General features: G+C 39.3%; 1 protein-coding gene across 5 annotated transcripts in view; it reads right to left on the reverse strand.

The window, feature by feature from the left end:
• The window catches only part of MARCHF1 (membrane associated ring-CH-type finger 1), a 337,967-nt gene that overhangs the window by 301,523 nt on the left and 12,722 nt on the right, over positions 1-23,722 (reverse strand). For all 5 annotated transcript variants that reach the window (XM_090138475.1, XM_090138480.1, XM_090138482.1 and 2 more), the window contains one exon: positions 9,666-9,799. The gene's annotated coding sequence lies outside the window, so the exon portion shown is untranslated. The remainder of the gene's footprint in view (positions 1-9,665; positions 9,800-23,722) is intronic.

The following is a 23,722-nucleotide window of genomic DNA, read 5'->3' on the forward strand; positions in this document are numbered from 1 at the left end:
GCATTGGTTGCTTGGCTCCTCCAGACACCATGCCGTGAAAACGTGCCCTGCTTTTCCTGTTGAATTGATCCCCTGAAGTGCTCCAGGGCAAGCCTGCCCCTACCAGCAGGATTCCCACTAGACTGTCAGATATCTTTAATTGAATATTATTGAATATAAAACATTCCAACAGTCTTGTAATGCTATAATATGATGGAAAGTACAGGAATAATAGAAGAATGGCACAATCCTCAGCTGCAGCAAAGGAGAACAAGTCCACGTGCAGCAGCCACAGACGCAAAAAGAAACAAAGGAAGAAAAATTGCTTATCTCTGGAAAGCCACAGGCAGATGGGGATCTCCAGCAAGACAGCCTCATCTCCTTTTCCAACCCTTAAATGAGGTCTGGGGAGGGGGTGGACCCTGACTCTACCCCTTCTGGTCACTCAGTGCATTGCTTGCACCTGAGCTTCTCTGCATTGGCCCTGCTTTCTCATCAGGTGCTCAATCACTGGTTTAAGCTGTGACTTAGCATTTCCACTACAAGTCTTTAAATGGGAATAGCACAGACCTTCTGCCTTGTATACTGTCCTCTGGACAAGAGCACAAACCAAAGCAGAAGCCTATTACATCTTAATGATATTCTGCACTTTTTTTTTTTTTTAAAACAGCACAGATTGTTCTTCCAGCTTAGATGATTGCCTAGTGGTTAGCACTTTCTTTGTCATATTTACCCGATGTAGGCACTGAAACTAAATTATCCATTCACTATATTAATAGTCCCAAGCTCTAAGTGATCATAATAGAAGCAATAGCTGTGCTCCTGTTGCACTGAAGGAGTAATCTAATAGGCCTACAGCAAGTCTTTCCTTTCTAACACACGCAAAAACATTACCAGGTTGCTTTTATGTTACTCCTTTCCCTCCCCACACACAGACATTGAAGTTTACTAACTCCCTTTTGTGGCAGAACTCAGAGAAAATAAGCTACTTTTGAAAAACCCTACATGGAATGATGGAAAAAAAAAAAGAACAGCTTTGTGTTTTCAAACTAACGATGTGGGAGTTGGTACTGAGCATTAAGACTTTCACAACAATCCCTAAAGAATTGGTATATATTATTTTAGGACTAAGCTCAATCGGTATTGGAGTCACAGGATTGCTTTTGAATTGTTGGGTAATACTTGTGGACTGGACAAACTATCTTAATAAACTCAAATGTATACAACAGTTACTGTCTCTCTGGGAGGCAAATTTTGCTGATGAACATATAGCAGTTTAAGTGCAAGACATTTTAAGGAGTTCTTTCCAGATTAAAAAAAAACAACCAACATTCTGGGTTGGAAGAAGGCAATAAATAAGATTAACCCACCATCTCCTGTTTTCTGACAACCAATTCTACATCTTCCTTTGAATTTTAGCGTTATCATATCTTGTACCTTTATTTGTGGGTGTGATGATGAAAAAGGGCTTTTTGAGGATTATGTTTGGCAAGTAGAATAGAGGGTTCCTAGTTCTCTATGTGTAGGAGAATTCATACCTGAAAAAGTATGGAAAGAGAAGGGCGCTCTGATCTCAGGGCTTTCTTCTGGCTTCGTGTCCTACTGTAAAACCACCTGCATAAGCACATAGTGAGACTCATGTCACCATGTTTTTGTAGCTAGAAACACCTGAAATGTGAGTGTCTGAAATAGTTCATACTTCTACTTGACTTTAATGATCTTTCCTGTTCCCATGAGTTCTTGTTCAACCTCTGCCTTCACAGAATGCTGGCAGCTCTTACCGTGCTTACACTTCACTGTACCTCTGAAGGGCAGGCAGCTCTAGGATCACTGACAAATGACCTTAGGCAGACTTTTGTGTGACCTGGCTGCAGTCTTGGAAACATACCTCCAAATAAAATCCAGTGTATTTTAGGTTCCTATGCTCTTTAATTCTATGTATATCTTGTGGCTGATGGAGTGACAAAGAAGGGCGGAGGCAGATTTTAGTGGAAAATGTCATTTCATCTGTGCTCAGACAGCTGTGTAACAGGGCAGATAGGTTTTTGGCAGCATTAATCCTCTATGAACTTACAACTGAGTATCTTAGAGGGTTTTTTAAACTTATTTCACTGAGATACAAACTAATAGCACTTTCCTTGCATGAAAGGCAGGTTAAGAGCACTCAGACAAAAAGATATGATGCCTGATTTGGAGTTTGTCATGCTAAAATAATTAGACCATGTGTGATGTAGGCCAAAGCCCAAACAGAAAGCTCTTTGGAAAAGGCATGTTGCTAAGGCAAGAGCACAGACTTGAATCCGGTTCAAATAGAGGAGAAGGGACAGATTAGACAAATAATTGAAGTAATGAGTAAGTGTATTTTTGAAGACTGCAAAACAAAAGTACACATTTTAAAGGTAAGAGCACATACTTCTAAGGTCTTCAGACCAGTTGGGCATGGAGAAAGTAAGGAGGATTGGATGGAGATGAGAGAATAGAAAAAAGAAAAAAAATCAAACTAGACTTAACAACATTTAAAGGCACCAGCATCCTTTTAGGGAATGCAATATTTTTCCTACCCATAAATTTATGCAACGGGTCAAATATATGTTGGCCTCACTTTCTTGATTCTATTGATCAGATATCTGAGCCTGAGTATGGACAGCTGTGCAAAGATTCTTAAGCCAATTTAAAAATAGTGGCCCAAAAGAAAAGAACTGGAAATGAAGTTTCTCACTAATGGTGAATTTCAGGTACTAAAGGAAAAACTGTATTCTAATTTATGCTGCTATTTATATTGAAAGATTATTCCTTCTGTTATCGTGACGAGGTATAAGTCATGCTTTGGGCTAAGACTTGCCAAATAAATTTTGGGAGGAATATTTGAATTCCAGTAGAGAAAATAAGTAATTCTATGCTCATATAGCTACACTTAGCTAAAAACAGAGATGTTATTTGATATTGGTCAGAAAGCATTTACAGATTTTCTTAAGATGCCAAACAATCATGACATATTTTTCAGTCATAAACCTCTTGAAATAAGGGGAGAAATGTTCTTCACTTGCTCAAAATCTTTTCTACTGCCTGTAGAGTTAATGTTCTGCTTCTGGCACATGATTAATTCCAACAAAGAAACAGGAATTTGGGAAACACACAGATGGCCACATCCTATAAATTATATGGCTGTTGTCTTACGTGGGTGGTATTTTAAACCTTGCTTCTTCACTCCCTCATAACAAGCCTGAAAGCTGAAGAAAGTGGGTACTTGACAAGGCTTTTACATTTTCAATATATGTAAGAATTACTGACCTTCAAAAGTAAGTTTTGTCAAGTAGAAAAGCTTTTATGTAACAAAATCTCTAAATCTAAAATGCTTTTTATTAATCACGATCCTCTTCTCTACAGAAGAATGCTCTACACAGGAAGTATACAGGAAAAGAAGCAAATCCAACAAGAAAAAGACACATGCAAACACAGCTGAATTGGTTTAGAGAAAGAATTGTTACCCAGGTCCAACATTGGAAACACATCTGAAAGAGATAACCTTGGAAGCTGGTCACCTGGACACAGTGAGAAAAAGGGTGTGAGAAAGGAAGGACCTGATCATCCATCAGATGGAATCCAGACGTGACAATTAGAGTTAATGAACCACGACCCAAGAAGCAGTTTCAGCACTTTTTACAATCCCACTTCATGGCCTCAGTAAAACTTTCAGGGCTTTTTTTTTTTTTTTCCCCCACAGAACACATCTGCTCCAAATTCTAAAGGGAGAAACTGGTTTCAGAAGTTACGTTTGGTTTCTTCCCCACTTTTCAGTCATGAACGAGGTAAATGCAAAACCTTTGTTAACTGAAAATCAGAAGATACTGCTTCTACGATGAGATTTTATAGTATTATTACAGTAGCTATTTAATTTATATTAAAATTAATGAACTGATACAGCTGACTGAAAAACACCAAGCAAATATTTTCAAAACATAACCAGTATGTTATGTTCAAATACTGGTTTTGGCCTCAGATACTCAGAAAGCTAAGAGAATGTCTCAAAGAAGGAAAAAAAAAAAAAGAAGTTGACTGATACCTAAGTCTTCTATTTCTTCACAGAGCAGGTATAGCTAATGAAGCAGTGCCTCTTTATCCCCAAAGTCCAGAAGATCTGCTGAACTTCTAAGCCTGTGGTGCAATTGATCTTTCTTTCCCTATGGGCAAAGTATTCCTGCAGTCAGAGCCTCTCAATAGTTTCTCAGAATCACAAAAATCCATCCATTTGGTCTTTTGCTGTTACGTGGGATGAAGGATTGAAATAGGGCCAAACAACTCTTGGTGGCTCTCTTCCCATACTAGATACACCATTCCTTGGCTTCCTCCTAAGATGTGCTACCAAAATATAACAATTCACTCTGAAACCTGCTACCTAAATTACAATTTCTTTTTATGGTAGTGAATTCTAAAAACACTTTTTCAGAAGCCCTGGTCAGAAATCCACAAAGGATACTTAGTGCAGAGCAGGAAGATCTCAAGAGCTTGAAGATAACGCTTCACAGTCAGCTTATACTGCAGTTCCCTCATCTCGCTGAGTTAGGAAGTGATTGGTTGCATTCTGCTTCTGGAGAAGGCAAAGGCCATTGGTACCATTTAATTTCAAACTCAAAGAAGACCATCATTAAGAAGCGAAAGTCCAACTTGGTCTTGTCCATGGAAATGTCTGTGATATGTGCAAGACTTCATCGACAGTCAATGTGTCTCATAGGAATGAGCTTTGTTCTTACTGACACTGTGCTCATACATTCCAATTTTTGCAATTAGTACTGCATTCTCTTCAGTGAAACTTAAACTCACTCATGCTGTGTTATGAGAATTTTCTAGTCCTATCACTGAATTCCTTTCTTACAGTGAAATCACTTTCAAAAAATAAAAAAAAAGAAAAAAGAAAGAAAAAAGAAAAGAAAGAAAGAACATTTCTGTTTTCTGTTCTCCTAATATGGGCATGTGAATAAATTAAATGATATTTATATCTCTTTATAAGGAGCTTCACAATTTTCCTCTTTAAAAAAAAATCAGAAGAAACGGAAGGAAAAGGCATAGTAAGAGTAAAATATCTGATAAGAAATTATTTGACTGTAAATGAATAGTAAAGGAATATTACCAAATCTATCCACATCGATCATAATTAATAGATTAAATAATAAAGCAAGTTTTTTCGATGCAAAAAAAAGAAGTCTATGGCTTGGTAATAAAAGTAGCTGTAAACTATCGCGTCCATCATACATACCATTGCTAAGTAGAGTTTTATCTTTTTCACTACATTAACCTCCCAAGAGCTGATTAAATGTTACTGATATTGAAAACACGGTCAATCAGGAGAAATAAAATAAAATGAAAAAAAATTTAAAATATCAGTTGATCAAGTGTTTACTCTAAATACCTTCTGCCTTGCTTAAACACTGAACTAATTTTTAAGTACGCATGCAGAGAAGTTGTATAATGCATAATATAATGAATAAAACACTCACACATTAGGTAAGTGACATTGTAAAGATCTACTGTTTTTATAATTTCCTTCAATCCAATGATACCTCAGTAAGGGAAGAACATGTGACAAAAGAAGCAATTGTCTCTTCAGTTGTCATTTCAAAATATTTTCTGGAAGTTCATAGAATCGTGGAATCATTAAGGTTGCAAAGGACCTCCATGATCAAGTCCAACCATCAACCCATGCCCACTAAACCATGTCCCTCACTGCCACATTCACACGCTTCTTGAATACCTCTATGGACAGTGACTTCACCATCTCCCTGGACAGCCTGTTCCAATAACTCACCACTCTTTCTGAGAAGAAATTGTTCCTCATATCCACCTCGAACTCCCCCTTGTGCAACTTAAGGCCTCTCGTCCTGTTGCTGAGACCTGACAGAAGAGATTGGCCCCCACCACCACTCTCCCCACAACCTCCCTTCTGATAGTTTTACAGAGCTATAAGGTCTCCCTTGAGCCTCCTCTTTTCCAGACGAAACAATCCCAGTTCCCTCAGCCACACTTCATAAAACTTGTGTTCCAGACCCTTCACAGCTCCATTGCCCTTCTCTGGATGTACTCCAGGGCCTCAATGTCTTTCTTGTCGTGAGGAGCCCAAAACTGAACACAGAACTCAAGGTGCTGCCTCACTAGTGCCAAGTACAGAGGGACGATCACATTCCTGCTCCTGCTGGCTATGCTTTTTCTGATGCAATCCTTGGATGCCACTGGCCTTCTTAGCCACCTGGGCACACTGCTGGCTCACGTTCAACCAGCTGTTGACTAATACTCCTAGATCTTTATCCTCAGTACAGCTTGCCAGCCACTCTCCCCCAATCCTTTAGCATTGCATGAGGCTGCAAGATAGCAGTTTTGCTAACTCCCGCCTGACTTCACCAAAAATAGAGAACTTTATCACTTTATGGTCTCCATGACCAAGACTGCTTCCAACCACCACAACTCCCACCAGTCCTTCTCTGTTTGTAAACTGTTCTAGAGGGGCACTGGAAGGCTCTCTTACCAGCTGTGTCAGGAAATTATCCTCCTAGCCTCCTGGACTGTTTTCTCTCTGCTGTACTGCTTTTCCAGGCAAACTGAAGTCCCACACAAGAACAAAAGCTAGCAATCACATGGCTTTTGCCAGCTACTCATTAAATGCTTCATCTGTCTCCTCATCCTGGTTTGGTAGTCTATAACAAACTCCCGAGGAGGATGTCAGCCTCATTGGCCTTCCCTCTGATCCTTACCCATAAGGACTCAACCTTATCATTCCCAACACTGAGCTCTACAACATCAAAACACTCCCTAACACAGAGAGACATCCCACCTGCCCTCCTTCCCTGTCTATCCCTTCTAAAGAGCCTGTAGCCACCCACTGCAGCACTCCAATCATGAGAGTGATCCCACTCCAGTGGTGGCAACTAAGTCATAGTTTTCCTGTTGCACAATGGCTTCTAGTTCCTCCTGTTTGCAGCCCATGCTGCGCACACTGGTGTAGATTCACTTCAGCTGGGCCATTGGTCTCACCCCCAACCTCAACATACTGCCCCTGGGCTCATCTGTAGCAAGTTTGCTTTTATCCTTTCCCCTTCTAAACCTAGTTTACAACCCCCCTCAACAAGCCCCACCAACTACTAGGCTAGAATCCATTCCCCCCCTTTAAAATAGGTAGATTCCATCTGTTGCCAGCAGGCCTGATGCTGAAGAAATCTCTGCATGATAAAAAAAAAATAATAATAATTTAAAAATTCCTCTGCACCAGCCTCCTAGCCATGTGTTGCTCAGGTGGCTTTTCCTGTTTCTCACAATATTTTTCCCTGCTACTGAAGGGATTGAGGACAACATGACCTGAGTTCTCACTTTATATATGAACAGGTTTTCTAAGAAAAACACTCTGTTAGATGTTTGCTATTTCATGAGATCTTTATAGGATGTTCTGGAGCAGAAGATCCTGATGAGGACGCAGATTCTGGCACTTCTTACTTAAAAATAACAGCAAATGAGATTATTTAGTCTTTTGATAATTCAACTGTTCATTTGAAACTCTTGTTTGAAGCCATTCAATCTACAGAGCACGGATGCTGTTCATCATCTAATGTTCTCATGCCAAACAACTCATGTTGTTAGTGAGATATATCCAGGAAAAAAAAATATTCAGCATTGACACAAGAGCACTGAATAATTCATGTGCCATAGAAGACCCAAATCAAACAAAAACTTCCAGTTCTTGCTCTGAATTACAGTCCATGTTTCTGCATACATTCTAAACTACAGTGAGTTTTCCAATCTGTTTACTAATGTAAAATATATTGACTGACCTCCCAGCACAGAAAGTGTATTCAAAATGTTATGCATAGTAATTAACTACGGAATGAAAAAAATCTTTATGCATATTCTCAACAAGTGAGAAATCCATGTTTTCGTTGGCCTGTATCATGCATGCTAAGTGAGGAACAGCTTTATGAAAAGAAAATAAGCAACTACATATACACAGTAAAGCAGAAGTCCTTTTAATAATGACCTGCAGTCATACCAGATTGAAATTCTGTTCTCTGTTCTATTATTATCCACAATTCCAAGTTATTATTCTTCTTACATTTTATGGTGTTCAGTAAGAGGAGGTCATCTTGCACCCTGAACAGCTGTAAATCTCCTGCAGGTAATTTCTGTTTTTCCTGAGTATTCTTTCATTCCCTGCCAATCAGAATACCACTGCTTCTATTACATATTGTAAAGTTTTCCAGGGCTAGAGAACCCAAGTAAAGATCCTGGCAGTAGATAAATCTTTCATATAATGTAAATCTGGTTCTGTCAAAGTTTTACAATTGATTAGACGACGACTTAGCTAATTTCTGCTCATGGCTCATGGTATTTTTTTTTCTTATTTTGATATCTAGTGGCTGTTGTTCTTTAGTTTTATCCAAAAAGCAAGCTATTTCTGCATTTCTTGGTACCTGTAGTTCTTGCTGACTCTTGTTCTCCTTATAAAGTTTCAGTGGGTTATTAACAGTGAGATGCAGAAATTAAATGAACCATTAGTTGATAAAGTCAATTTAAAAAAAGTGATGGAAAGTACCTCACTAATGTTTTAAATCTATGCCATGAACTCTAATGAGATAATATAAAAAAAAAAAAAAAAAAAGAAGGAAAACAAATGTGATTAAACAATTATTTTGCACAAAATTGCAAAAGAAGTAATCATAGTGGATTATCACTGCGGCAGGATAGAATCTGTATGTGGTAGAGGTTGAAATCCACATGAGATTATTTATTCTTACTATGTGAACATAAGTTTCACTTTAACAGACAATATTTGATAAATCTTTTTGATAAATCAAAAATTCTTGCAACTATAGAGTTCTGCTTGAATGGAAAAATTTCTATATTATTGTACCACATATTCCAGTTTTGATATTTAGTAGAGAATCATTCAGTAATAACTCTGATTCTCAATAACAATATGTAGATTTATACTACGTGGTGATCCAGCCATCAGCTTCTAGACAAATTGAATACTTCTAATTTACTGTTCTTCTAAATATTACATCATGCATCCACGTATATATTTCAAGTTATTTTGCTGCCACAGTGCAGCTCTTCTTTATTACCATCAGAGAAGCTATAGCATGATTCTTTCACAGTACAGCTATTATTTCAAAGGCTCATGTAGACTTTTAATTTCTTGGCTTATATGCCAAGATCTTCTACTCTAACTTTCTGTGTGGGCACTTGTATACAAGAAGAGGAGTGATTTTGACTTGTTAAGCTGAACCCACTTTCAAAGAAGACTAAAACCAATGGCTTCGGTTCAGGATAAGATTTAAAGCTAACACCTCTTGCAGCCTATTTTCTTGCACCAGCCAGTTCTCAGATAGCCACCTCAATCCATTTCCAAAATAAACTGCCTTCTGTTTCATTTGGAGGTGTTTCAGAAGCCTAGCCTTCAAGTATGCATGTCATATGAACTGATACACGACTAAGACTTAACATTCATCTTTGTATTTTATGAAGAATTAGCAAACAAGGAAAACAAACAGGAAGATCTTGTTTAGAAAACCCTCACTTTGAAGGACTGACAAAAGCTACCTCACTATAACCATTGCAGCCAAATGACACTTTCTATGACTGGCAGACCAGAGCTGCACACAGTATTCGTAGGGGATGCCTTTGATCCCAGGAGTATCATTTACCTGCGTTACGGGTCATTTGATTATTTGTCTTCTCAGTCAATATCCTTTGATGTAACAAACTCAGGATGTCAGTGCTCTGGTATATGGAGAAGTGATTAATTCCACCAGTAGCGTCTTCAAGGATGCCATACAACCTAGAAGAAAGAAAAAGCAACAAAAGAAAAGAATGCAATTAGACATAAACAGTGTATTTTTCTAACTCAGCTAAGAACCAAACTCTGCCTGTTGGTTTGAGTGTGTTATTGGGGCAGGAATGGTTAGCTACCGAATGTCTTTTGCTTGATATCTTAAATGTAAATCCTATACTTAATAGAAAGTAATTGACATATATTAAGTCCACAGGACTACACATTTACATATACTAATGAAAGTTAATATTAAAGACCTAAAAACAGTGTTCACCTATATTTTGAATGAAATAATTAAGGATGTACTCTCACACCTTTGCTAATAACCCTCAGAAAGTATAGTGATATTGAAAGAATGCAACACCTAGTCCACACACACGCATATATATTAGCACTCCATGCCATTTTCTCTAACTTAACACACTATATAGATTCTGAGGTTGCAAAGCAGACCTAATTGCAGCCTTTCAGTACCTAAAGGGAGCCTACAAACGGGAGGGGAGTCAACTCTATGAAAGAGTAGATAACAGCAGGACAAGGGGAAATGGTTTTAAGTTGAGGGAGGGAAGATTTAGGTTGGATGTCAGGGGGAAGTTCTTTACAGAGAGAGTGGTGAGGTGCTGGAACAGCTGCCCAGAGAGGTTGTGATGCCCCATCCCTGGAGGTGTTCAAGACCAGGTTGGATGGTCTGGTATTCAATGGGGAGGTTGGTGGCCCTGCATGTGGCAGGGGGGTTGGAGATTCGTGATCCTTGAGGTCCCTTCCAACCCTGGCCATTCTACCATTCAATGATTCTGTGATCAACCATAAAACAAATACTCCGCATAAATATATCATCTGTGATGCAAAATCTGCAATGGGAAATCAGTACCTTTTAAACTGGTAATAAGACATACACTTAGAAATGAAAGAATTAATTAAGAGAAGTTCCCAAGAATGTACATTCCTCATTTCTGGAGTATCAGAAGACATGGTGCAATTTCTTGAGAACGTCAGTATTACAAGTCCCACCTACTTTCTACAGTGCTATTGTGTGGATCTCTTAAGGTACATGCAGCCCTTCACAAGGGCAAAATTACTTATTAACAAACTTCAAAAAATGTTTCAATATCAGATTTTGTAAGCTGTTTCAAATCATTCCTTACTAGACTGTTGTTTGAAATCTCAAGCAAGACAGGCATTTGATAGAAACATTAACTTCTGTAACATGACCTTTCTAGTTCTTTTTCCACAAAAATAACTACACACTAACATATAAGCATATTTCTGAAGAACAATTCACCCCTGCTGGGCTTTGCTTATCACTTCATATGATGTGGCCAGACTCCATGCTAGCTTCTACATTTCTCTGAGGGTCACTCTGAAGGTTTTGTAGTCCAGAAGGGAAAAATGTCCACTGTTATCCATGAAGATGGAGAACCAGACTGAGAACACAAAGCTTTAACTCAGAAGACAGAGGTTTACACCAGTGTTAGCAAGTACTGCAGCCCCATAGAAGTCTTGTAGAGGAAAATAGCTGGTGTTAAAGAACACAATATCCACATTCCATGCATTTCAGGAGTGTTTACGCAATCTGGCTCTTATCAGCTCCTGTGTGCTCAGTGCCCATCGACTTCATCTATATTCATCTTTAATTCATAATTAGTTCCAAAGTAACCCTCTTTGCCATTTCTGATACTGCTGCATGATGCTAAGTAAAGCACAATAAACAGGAGTGCTTGGGATGTTCACTTTAAAAGTGCATTTGTGATAGATAGAAACTAAATTCAGCAAACAGCTGGGCAGTGTATGATTTTGTAAATGCATATAATCAGTGCAGCTTTGCAAAAAGTCCAAGTTTAATAAGCTTCTGTGCTTTGTTAGAATTAAGCCAAAGTACTCAGCCCCAAAATTCGATGCTTTACTCTTTTTTTTAATATATTCTGTCACCAAATAATCAAATTCAAATTAGGCTTGAAGGCAGTCATGCTGAAAGATTACATGTCTGTTTGCATATTCCTTGGGGGCTGCTGCTGTGGATTTGGACTTCAAGATTACTCTCTGATGCAAATTTTCTAATTTTTTAATCCACCCACTATCTTCTTCTAACAAAAAGTAATTTATCAGATCCAAAGGTGTGATCTCTCCAACCGAGTACAACAGAAAAACATGTGAAATCTGACATTTTTTATGGGTGGCAAGGTTTGTTGGTAAGAAATCTTCTGTATTTCTATGCGTGTTCGCTCATTTTTCTAATGGCATGGTGACTGAAGTAAAGGTCATATAATTTTAATATAACACAAAAACGTAGTACAGAAAGTTTTGAGCTGTACATCAAATAAATTTCTTTACCATTTTAATAATTTTGTCTTTACTTTATGGGATGCACAATTCAACTATCCACTACATTGAAAATGGCAGAGAGCTAGCAATTTACACTAGGATGCGAGCCTGAAGTAATACCAGAAATTAAAACTGATGAATTTTTAGTGCTTCAACCAATGGCTCTGTGCCTCAGTGTGTTTTTTTCTCAAGCAAAGGATTATTTCAAGTGAAATATTATGACCTGATAACACTACAGAAGTGTAACTCAAGTGCACATCAGCTAGGAGTCTGGTCATATAGACTTGACTACTCTGTGGAAGATTTTCATCCTTTCTGTCTTCAGATATCTCGGGGCACCAGGCAAAATATGGACATGCAGGACAGAGTTCACATGGGATCTCTGCCAGCCCTTCACATCAGCAGCAGTCACAGTGTGATCTGCAAGTTGATTTAACATGCAGACCTAGAATGGTCACTTTCATATGGAACTCCCTTATCTACCTTCTCTGGTTGTGATAGATGGAGGAGGTCAAGGCCCTGGGAGCAGTTATTTGCAGACTTTCCCTCCCTCTTTCACGTTTTGCTTTTTGTTTTAAAGGGAACTGAAGTGATACTGATAGACCTGTTAAGGAAGATCAGCAGAACTGAGTGACAGTAATACAGACTGAACTTTTATGATGTTATTGATCCAGGCCTAAAGAAAGTGAAGTGGTAAAGTGCATTTTGATGTCTCATTTCAACGACTGTGAAGGAAAGAAAAGAATTTTTGTAAAAGTATGAAAGCCCTGTGATCCTAATAGATACTCTTGGACAGCCAGGAATTCTTTCTTTTCTTTAACTATTATTTTTACTTCACTTAAACAATTTGATTTTAACAAACCATGTAAGACACCATAATAAACGGTAAAGCAGCCAAGCTACCTCTCTTCTGTTCCTACCCCATACAGTTCAACCTCCTCAGCTACAGTACAAAGAAAGTGTAAAGTTTTGATAACAGCAGGAATGGTTTAACATGCCATAAAGCCATTTTGTGATAGGCTGTAGGGGAAAACAGTACAGCAAATCTTCTAGTATTCTCTTTTTTATGGTATTTGACACAAAGGGGCAGATAGAAGTCTGATTTCTCCTTTGCCTTTCTTCAGCTAGGCCTTTCACTGGATTCCTGAAACTCACACTTAAGGTTTGCATATACATGTTACTAGCAGCATAAGAGCTCTTATCACAGGTTTTGAGCTGTCTTTCTTTCCAGACATCATTTAACATATTATTAAGCAACAAGAAAGGAACTAGCAGAATACCTATCATATACAATGGACACTATAGCAAAAATAATAATAATAAATGAGATCAGGTATTATGAAGGTAGGCAAACAACATTTTTAATTGTCTTTTCTGTCTTATTTTTGAAGACAATTTTCAAATCCAACGCTTGGTGCTATTATTGAAGAAAGATCTCAAATGAGTGCACATCCTAATGTCAATGTTGAATACAATAATTGCAGAAATACCTTCACAAATGAGCTCAATTAATGCTTAAAACACGAGTTAATAAATATTCTGAACTGAATGCCTGCATTATTCCACGTACAATCACTGCAGCTTCATGGTGAATGAGCCTATGAATTTATTGACCTTATGAGGCTCCAGCAAATCTTTTATGTTATCAGTCATTGTTCCAAGTCATTAGCTGTTCATTGTCTGATTCCAGATAATAAAAATACTATTAGCGTGAAGAAAAAAAATAAATATCTTCCTGTTCTGCACAGGGGAAGAAATCAACAAAGATTCATTTTGTTTAACATTTAGTAAAATTTTCTTTATTTTCAGAGCTGACAGGAAATACTTCAATGGGTTTTGCTGTTTTATATATTTAAATAGAAATATTTTTCTTACATTAGGAAGATCTTTATGACATTTTTCATCATTTTCTCTTCCTTTAATTACTGTTCCATTCTTGCTATTGTATTTTAATAGAATCCTCTAGTAAATAGTATGGATTTAGTTGCTATTCTTTTGATTATTGCAAGCAAGTTTTATCACTTTGGTACTAAGGAGTTCTTTTGCTTAAACATAACACTTGGAACAAAACTTTCTCTTCAGCAAATGCTCCATGTTTTTTCCATATTAGAACATCAAATACTTCCTATAGTTACCCCGATGACTTGTTTCAGAATAGAGCGAATAAAGTTGTGATGTGCTGAACTAATTATTCATTACAAAAATTCCTTTCCAGACCTGAAGTCTGTAATCAGATGCATTTGCAGTAGCTCATCATCTCAAACCCAGTCACAGCATTCACAGGTGTCTATGGGTCATTAATTTCCTGCAGGAATGAATTTGTATAGGATGCCTAAATGCTCAGGGAAGTGTTTCCCCATTTTAAGAGTATCTTTTTCTGTTTCATTTTCAGATCTTTTCGCATCCATAAGTTTATATCAGTTGTGTAGTTTGAATGATAGCAAGGCTTAACAACCTCTTATTTTTAAAAATCTAAATTGATAGTGCGAGATAATATAAAATACTCTATTTTGTGTATGAAACATCTTCATGAGTCACAGAGCTGTTATATCCTTAAATATTGTATTTACTAAGATGTCTTGAACCATTATAAATCACATCTGTGTCAATTATGGTTTTCAACAAAAAATGCTGATGTTTAAGTAACTAGCACTCAGCCAGCAGTTCTTTGATTTAAGCTCATTTTTGAGTTTAAGCTTTGGATTTAAAAGCAAAAACATAACCAAAACCAACAAAAGTTCTCTCTTTCCAAACATTCTTTGAACTTCCCTCTTTCCTGACAATTATATCATCATTGAGTGGCAGCACAGAGGCTTGAAGAATGAATACAGAATTTCTTACAAATATCTGCACAACTAAATGCCAAACCTGGCACAGACTTTGAGGTCTGTTTGTATTCCTTTAGAGACCCTGAATCTGATCTAATGGAGATAACATAAGCTACCATCAGTGAAGACAGTTTGGCCTGGGCACATGCAAACTGTATTACGAAAAATGTTATGTACAACCAGAAATATAGTCTGGAATGAGCATGAGAGATGGAGACACAGAATGAGGGAGAAGGAAAAGGGTAGAACTAAAAGAGAAAATTTTTAAAAAATGAAGATAGGATTAGCTGGGGAAGAAAAAATAATATGAAGTCTAGAAGATAATAAAGAGAAATCAGGAAATCAAGCAAGGAAGAAATTTTGGACCCAGGATGACTTATTCAACTGCCCATCCTTTTCATCACTAAATAGTCTTGATCTTATACTAAAGAAAGAGCCATTACGTTAGATCTCTTTTAACTATTTAGAACAAGAAGTGCCTTTCTTCATTGCACTGCTTAAATAACATGTTTAAGACTTCTTTCTCTGTCCAGTTTGGCTCTTAGGCCCCCTCTCCAGGTTCTTAGACTATTACCAAAGAAAGACTTCAATGAAGTCTTTTGTAGTACCATCTTTAGCCAAACAGTTGCTCATAAACACATGCAACAAGAAAGTTGTTATGCTTCTCCGGTTTGCTTTTCTCCAGTTTCAGCCAGGCATAACACTTAACTTAACAGTAGTGCCGTTATATTGGCACCATCAGCACTGAAGAGAGCACAGCTGGCAAGCAAAACTGCTTCCCTTTTTGTCATACAAACCAACAACTAGCTCAACAAGCCCAAGACCACGACTTCAGCAACACTAAAAAACATGGACATCCTAGAGAGAGAAAAAATTACTGCAAGAAGGAAGTGAAATTATGCTTATATTCCATCCTCATTTTCGGTGGGAAGGTTGGTGGCCCTCCATGTGGCAGGGGGGTTGGAGATTCATGATCCTTGAGGTCCCTTCCAACCCTGGCCATTCTGTGATCTGTGATTCTGTGAAAGAGAAACGTATGAAAGTTCTCCTGATGAGAAAGGAATTGATGAATACCTTCTGTTTGCTTAGGAAAACCCCGGATGGACCAGGAAGCTTTGTGCTTGAAGACTATACAGCATTCATTTGATAGTGCTCAACACAGTGTCTGCTCCTTTTTTGAGAAGCTCAGGCCTATTCCTGCTTTTGTCAAAGACTTATGGATGGGTATTTCCTTCGATCAAAGTGGCAATTTGCTTATTTACTGCATTCATAACGTTTCCTATCCCACTTCTTCCTCCCGACCATCTCCCACAGATTTGGTGATTGGGGGAGGATGGAAAAAAGGCAGAGGGAATATGAATGGCTCTTCTCAGGTAGTTTTCTTACATTGTTTCCTTCTCAATGTACTGCTGTAGGTGAAGAAGATGTCTGCGCCTCCTGTTGTGAGCAATTTGTATTCACATGTCCTTCCTTTGCTTTCAAAGTAGCCTTTTGTTCATAGGGATATGTAAAAAAGCAGCATTATTTCAGGGTGGCTTTTGCTGTTTCAGTGACAGGTGTTGGCGTGTATTTGCTCAGCTGAATTGGCTGCTGAGAACAGTTATACAGAATTGCCCCCCCCCAAGAGTGTTTTTGGCCTGTGTAATCTGTATAGCTATTCCATTTGTTATGGCTCTGGCTGGGATTGAGTTAATTTTCTTTGTGAAGGCTCATACGATGCTGCGTTCTGGATTTTTGTTGAAAAAATGCTGTCCTGCAAGTGAGGGGCACAAGGAGTTGTGCCCAAAGTGGCCAAAGGAAGACTATTCCCAGTAGGCATCCTGAGGGCACCATTCTGGTTTGGATGGTGGGACTTGGTACTACAAACACAGATTGCTCAGTGGCCAGCTTGCTTCTGTACCACACAAACCATCCTTGGGACAGGGCTTTATACACACAAATTTGTACAAACCAATTTTCACAGTAGGAGGAGGAATTAAGCTCTATTCACTGAAAAGCTTTCTAAAAGGAAAAGTTTTATCTAATCACACACCGTGATTTCAGATGAGGTTATCCAGTCTCCAGTGTGAAACATATGAGATATGGAAAGCAAATCACTTATTTTTTTTTTTTTCATGCAGACAGCAGCAGATATTACTTTGCACGGGGGTGAAGGGCTCTGCACATCAAAGGTCTTTGCTTGTGAGAGGGTCAGGGGAAATTGGAATTTATCAATTGGAATTAAACAGAAAAGCTGACCATTGGTTCCTTCTTATGAAACAAAATTTAAGGAGCTGGCAGGTGTGAAGGTGACTTGATAAAGGTTTTACTTGTGCCAGACAGCTCAAGATACATTTATCAGAAGACTGCAACTTCCAAGGTGAAACTTAAGCCTTTCTAAGATAAAATATTGACCTCAGGATTCACCTTTTATAAAAATACTACTGTTGGATAGTCCAATAATTTGACAGCACAATTAATTTCTCTACCCATCACATAATTAATTGAATTTAATCCTATTTCCATCTATAGGAAAAACGTCTGAGAAGTTTCAAGTAAACAAAAAGCACTCTTCTATTGACACCAGCGGGTCAATAAATACAAGTATTTCAACCACAGAAAGAATCCTACCATTAGTGTTATGTTATTTGAGGTGAACTGTTCACTTTTTTGCCACGTGAATGCTTGGAAACTAAAGCCTAAGGCATGAGAACCTGTCATACGAATACAACCATTTAAGACTCTCTTTATGAATCTTTCAGGCAATTCTGCAAACTCTCACAGCACCTCTGTCATCAAATACTTTGCTCGTTGTATCTCTTCTCTGTACTGAGAGCCAGCTTCATCATACATGGAAGTTTTCAATTTCACACAACAGTGATTTCTTCATACGTTCTAAGTAATGGTTAGAAATCAGAGTGTTTCTTAAGAATAGAATACTGAAATCAAAAGGAATTACAATATTTGACAGTTTTTACCCATGATTTTCTCCCTTTGCTCAGCAGCACAACAAGAATTCGACAGATTAATTTCAGTTATGCAGCTGTGGAATCTCCCAGCACTGCTATGTTAAAATAAATTATTTTATTTATTTATGATGGCTGTTGTGATGATAACTTCTTTACTCATAGGACCAAGCATGACACTTTCCCTACGTGTTTACAGTCTGCCAGCAACACATACTCTAACCTGGCTGCTGAGTGATATGCCTAAATCTACTCTACACAGCATGATAAGGTGAAATATATATTAAATAATAGTATCTGATTTGAATTTTTTTTTGTATACGAACATTTCTATCTGTGCCACTCTGTACCCCAAAGCTTTCTTGTAAATATGTATTATTGTATTGTCTATGGTGTATTTAAAATACAACTGTTAAACAAATTCTTTCATTTATCTCAGTTTTGCTGCTGGCGTGGACCACAGTTTCTAAAGCTGTTCCTAAAATCTACTTTTCAGACCACCTTTTAGGGACTGCAATGAAATTCCTCAATAAATATCATTAGAGAAGATTATTATGGGTGGCTATTAACTTGGGTACAGGTTTGATTCCTTCTCTCTGACGCTGAACTTTAGAAGAGCAGACTTCAAGCTACTCAATGGAATGCTGGCCAAAATCCCCTGGCGCGCTGCCCTCAAAGATAAGGACGTTGAGGAGAGCTGGCTGCTCTTCAAGGATGCCCTCCTGGCAGCACAAGAGGTCTCCATTCCCCTGATTAAGAAAGTGGGCAGGAGAGGTAGAAAACCGGCATGGCTCAGCAAGGACCTGCTAAGAGAACTGAGGGTGAAGAAAGGGGTGTACAAGCTCTGGAAACAAGGCTGTGTCACCTGGGAAGAATACAGGGATGCCGTCCGGACTTGCAGACGTGGGATCAGGAAAGCCAAGGCGCAGGCAGAACTGAACTTGGCCAGGGACGTGAAAAACAATAAGAAAACCTTCTACAGGTACATTGGCCAGAAGAGACAGGCCAAAACGGGCGTACCTACTTTGGTAAATTTAAAAGGAGAAATGGCTTCAACAGATGAAGAGAAAGCTGAGGTGCTGAATGAGTTCTTCACCTCGGTCTTCACTGGTGGCCAGGATTCTAGTCTTTTTCATGTCCCTAAGTCTTGCACCCCCATACCTCTATGTGGGGACCAAGGAGGTAAATCCCTCCCCACTGTAAGGGTTGAGCAAGTCCGAGAGTGCCTCCTTAGACTGAATGAGTATAAGTCTATGGGGCCAGATGGCGTGCATCCCAGGGTCCTGAAGGAGCTGGCTGAGGTGGTTGCTGAGCCGCTCTCCATCATATTTGAGAAGTCGTGGCTGTCAGGTGAGGTCCCGGACGATTGGAGGAAGGGTCACGTCACTCCCATTTACAAGAAGGGGAGCAGGGAGGACCCGGGTAACTACAGGCCGGTGAGTCTCACCTCCGTGCCTGGGAAGATTATGGAACAGATCCTCCTGGACAATATGCTTGATCACATAAAGAACGAGCACGTGATCCTAGATAGCCAGCATGGCTTCACCAGGGGAAGGTCATGCTTAACTAATCTTGTGGCCTTCTATGATGGAGTGACGGCATTGGTGGACGAAGGGAAGGCAACTGATGTCATTTACCTGGACCTGAGCAAGGCCTTTGACATGGTCCCCCATCACATCCTCATCTCCAAACTGGAGGGAAGTGGATTTGACGGGTGGACCACTCGATGGATAAGCAATTGGTTGAAAGGCCGCAGACAGAGGGTGGTGGTCAATGGCTCTATGTCCAGGTGGAGACCGGTAACGAGCGGTGTCCCTCAAGGGTCTGTCTTGGGACCGGTGCTCTTTAACATCTTTATTAATGACATCGATGAGGGAATGGAGTGCACCCTCAGCAAGTTTGCTGATGACACCAAGCTGAGTGGTGCAGTCGATACGGTGGAGGGAATGGAGGCCATTCAGAGGGACCTTGACAGGCTGGAAAGCTGGGCTCGGGTGAACCTAATGAGGTTCAATAAGGCAAAGTGCAAGGTTTTGCACTTGGGCCGGAAGAACCCCAGGCACCTGTACAGGCTGGGGGGAGTTGTCCTTGAGAGCAGCTCGGCAGAGAAAGACCTAGGGGTCCTGATAGATGAGAAACTTAACATGAGCCAGCAGTGCGCTCTGGCAGCCCGGAAAGCAAATGGGATCCTGGGCTCCATCAGGAGAGGGGTGGTCAGCAGGGATAGGGAGGTGATTGTCCCTCTCTACTCTGCTCTTGTGAGGCCCCATCTGGAGTACTGTGTTCAGGTGTGGAGCCCTCAGTACAAAAAAGACATGGAGATTTTGGAAAGGGTCCAGAGGAGGGCCACGAAGATGATCAGGGGGCTGGAGCACCTCCCCTATGAGGACAGGCTGAGGGAGTTGGGTTTGTTCAGCCTGGAGAAGAGAAGGTTGCGGGGCGACCTCATTGCAGCCTTTCAATATCTGAAGGGAACTTACTCCCAGGAGGGGAGTAAACTCTTCATAAGGGCTGATAATAGCAGGACACGGGGAAATGGTTTTAAGTTAAAAGAGGGAAGATTTAGGTTGGATGTTAGGGGGAAGTTTTTTACTAGGAGGGTGGTTAGGTCCTGGAACAGGCTGCCCAGGGATGTTGTGGATGCCCCGTCCTTGGAGGTGTTCAAGACCAGGTTGGACGAGGCTCTGGGCAACCTGATCTAGTAAAGGTGTATGTTTGGTGGCCCTGCTAGGCAGGGGGGTTGGAACTACATGATCCTTGAGGTCCCCTCCAACCCAGGTCATTCTGTGATTCTGTGATTCTGTGATTCTCTCCCTGTCAAATCTTGCTTAGATTACAAACCTAACTCCACTGCCCTTGACTACAGTGGACCAATCTGTGTGTTCCTCTCACCTCCCTATGTAATTCTTCTTTTAATATTGCAAACCTTTATATTTGCTCCTTCTAACCTACAGCACTCATAGATTACAAACATAGTTTGTGTTATTACAAGTTTATCATACATCCACGTTTCTGGTGAACTTCAGCTTTCATCTTCATGTTTGAAGAAAAACAACAGACTATTGGGAAATTTACATTAATTTGCTGGTTTTCTCTGCTTTCATGCTGATTGATCCGCCACCAAGAAAAAGCCATCATCATTCTAAGTCCTCTAACACACCATTTCTGGATGATTAGTACTTTCCCTTACTCATCTTGCAACAAAGTGAATGACCAAAAAAAAAAAACAAAAAACCAACAAGATTGATGTCTAACATCAGCATTAATGATTAAACATTCTACTTGCTTTAGCTTGAAAATGACACCTGGCTACGTAGTCATAATGATGTTACTAAGGATGGCTGGTATGGTGTACTTCAGGCTACTTCAGGATCAATCAAATTGCTAAGAAAACCTTTCACAAATTCTGGGAAATTTAGGTGTGTTTCACTCTTTTTTATTTGTTCCCAGGATAAAGATTTAATCCATGTCAGAAATGCAGCTTGGCAGCTCTTTTAAATACAAAGTAAAGTGATAATTTACTTGAATGAAAATTAAAAAATATATGCTTGAAAAGAATATGTTTTTTAACTCACTGGCAGTAAACAGTTCAGCCCCAAGGTGTGTTTTAACATTTTTCATCCCCTTAAAATATTTCAGTCGTACTCTTGCAAAATGGATTTCAGACTGATATTAGGACTGCTTTTCTTTCACCGAAATTATTTCTTCAGCTCCTCAATCACATGTGAAAAAGCTGCAAACTACTCAGTTGAAGAAATTCAGACCTTACATCTACCCCTCTGATATCAAGCTTCCATCCCACTTTTGTACTGACCAACAGATGGATGTGTCTGTATGTTAATCTTCAGTATTTACCAGTTATGTGAAGTGGGGGTAAAAGCATCAAGAACATTTCAGGCATCTTTCCAATCACATAAAATACAGAAGAGACAAAATGCAGAACTCTGTATTCTGGTCTGGGTATCTTAATATCCAGAGAATGGTTAATACAGACTGTTCTCACAGCCTTTCTCCTATCAGCCAGCCACTGGGAAGTGAAAATCTTAGACTGAAAAAGTATTAAAAACAAAACACCAGAAATGTGGAAGATCACATCAATCACACACAGAACTGCTCTGGAAGCAGCCAGAAATTCTTATCCTACTTGGAAAACAGTTTTGGAGAAAGCATTTTGCATACTGGCAACAACTGCTCTACACAGTTGTTTTTTCCCCATAATTTTGAATATCTCCGATACTTAGAAACCTCTTTGCAAGATCTGTTTGGGAAGTTATTCATCAGATGCCAATAGAATTTAACCAATTTAACAGGATCCAGTCTAAATTTTACTACCATTTCAACAAAATAGCTACCCTGCAGAACAGAGAAACAGCAATGTCAGCAGAAAATATCTCTGCTGATAAAGCTGCAGCAGCACTGAAAGGCAAACAGTGCTCTTAAGCACGATGTTCTGGAGTCACATATCCAAGTGACAGTGGCTGATAAAGAGTTAAAGAATGATAAAATCTCTTCAGCTCACAGCACTTTTGCCCTGCACAGCAGAGCACCACGCAGAAGTTTCCAATCCAGGTCTGATGTAGTAAGTTCTTCAACTAAAAGCTGTGGTCACATTGGCATGGCTGACTGCTAAGGTTTTCTCTCTTGAAAGCTGAGCCAATATAACCCAAACTACACTACTTCTAGGATACAAGCAACAGAGTAATGATGCTCTCTCTACCTTACGCAGAGGAAAAAGCAGAATTTGCACTAGCTGTAATAATACTAGTATAGAGTTGTTTAGAAAGAGCAAGAAAAATGGACAACTCCGAAAGAAAATGAAGAGGGCAAAGGAGAAAGCTTTGTGAAAACAACAACACAACAACAAAACAACAGTAAAATGGGAGACATCAATTAGAGATAGTGAAAGTAGATTAGGAGTAGTCCTTATCTGTTTAACAGAGGTGGTGTGAAGCCTATGAAGCTTGAATTGCCTTACCTCAACCCCTGAGGGCATTTCTAGCCTGGTAGCTCAAGGGAGCTCAAGTATCACCTGATGAGGGATGTGAATGTCCAGATGTCTGGGCAGTCAGATATGCATGCCTTGTCTGCATCATACCCATCCATAGCTGCCTCTATGTGATCTCATTTACTTATAGATGAGCAGTGCTTTGAATTGGAAGTGTTAGGAGCCCTAACTCAAGTCTCAGCAGTAAAAGCCTAAGCTGAAGAGATTGCATAATAGACAGCAGTTTTGACCTTGTCAGGAGCTCCTGCTCTCAATGAGGTTTTGTCATAGTACAAAAATCTCTTCCTATGTCTTTGCTAGGACTTACATCATTGCTACACCAGAGCAAACGTGCCCTGATAATCACTGCATGACTGCAGGCACTACAATTTGAAATGCACTGTTTTTAAGGCACTGTATTTATATAACAAGCCTAACAGTAATGAAACCCCCGTCTGCGTTTTTGTTCTTGTTTGTTTTAGAAAATGCCAAAAAAACTACTGGTGCTTTGGGAGCTATAGCTCAAATCTATCTGAAACAGACCCTCAGGGGCAAAATACAAAATCTACTTTTGTTGCATTTTTGCACTCAAAACAGATCGAGGCAGCAGAAAATTGACAGAAAAAACCAGACTGCTGGTCACTGCCTTTTAAACCTGCTGGTATTATTTCATGATCTATCTCTTCCCTCTACTGTTCCTTACACTGACACTGTAAAAAGATTTGGATTTAGGAAAGGATTCTACATTCTATTAGACTGATACGTGTATGTGAGAGAAAGAGACAAGCTTTATGATGGGTTTGAAATAGAAGCCAGAGGTTGAGAATCATTTCTTTTGAACATATTAATT

Source organism: Phasianus colchicus, chromosome 4, assembly GCF_987193195.1.
Source record: "Phasianus colchicus chromosome 4, bPhaCol1.hap1.1, whole genome shotgun sequence".
In the NCBI taxonomy this organism is placed as follows: Eukaryota; Metazoa; Chordata; class Aves; order Galliformes; family Phasianidae; genus Phasianus; species Phasianus colchicus.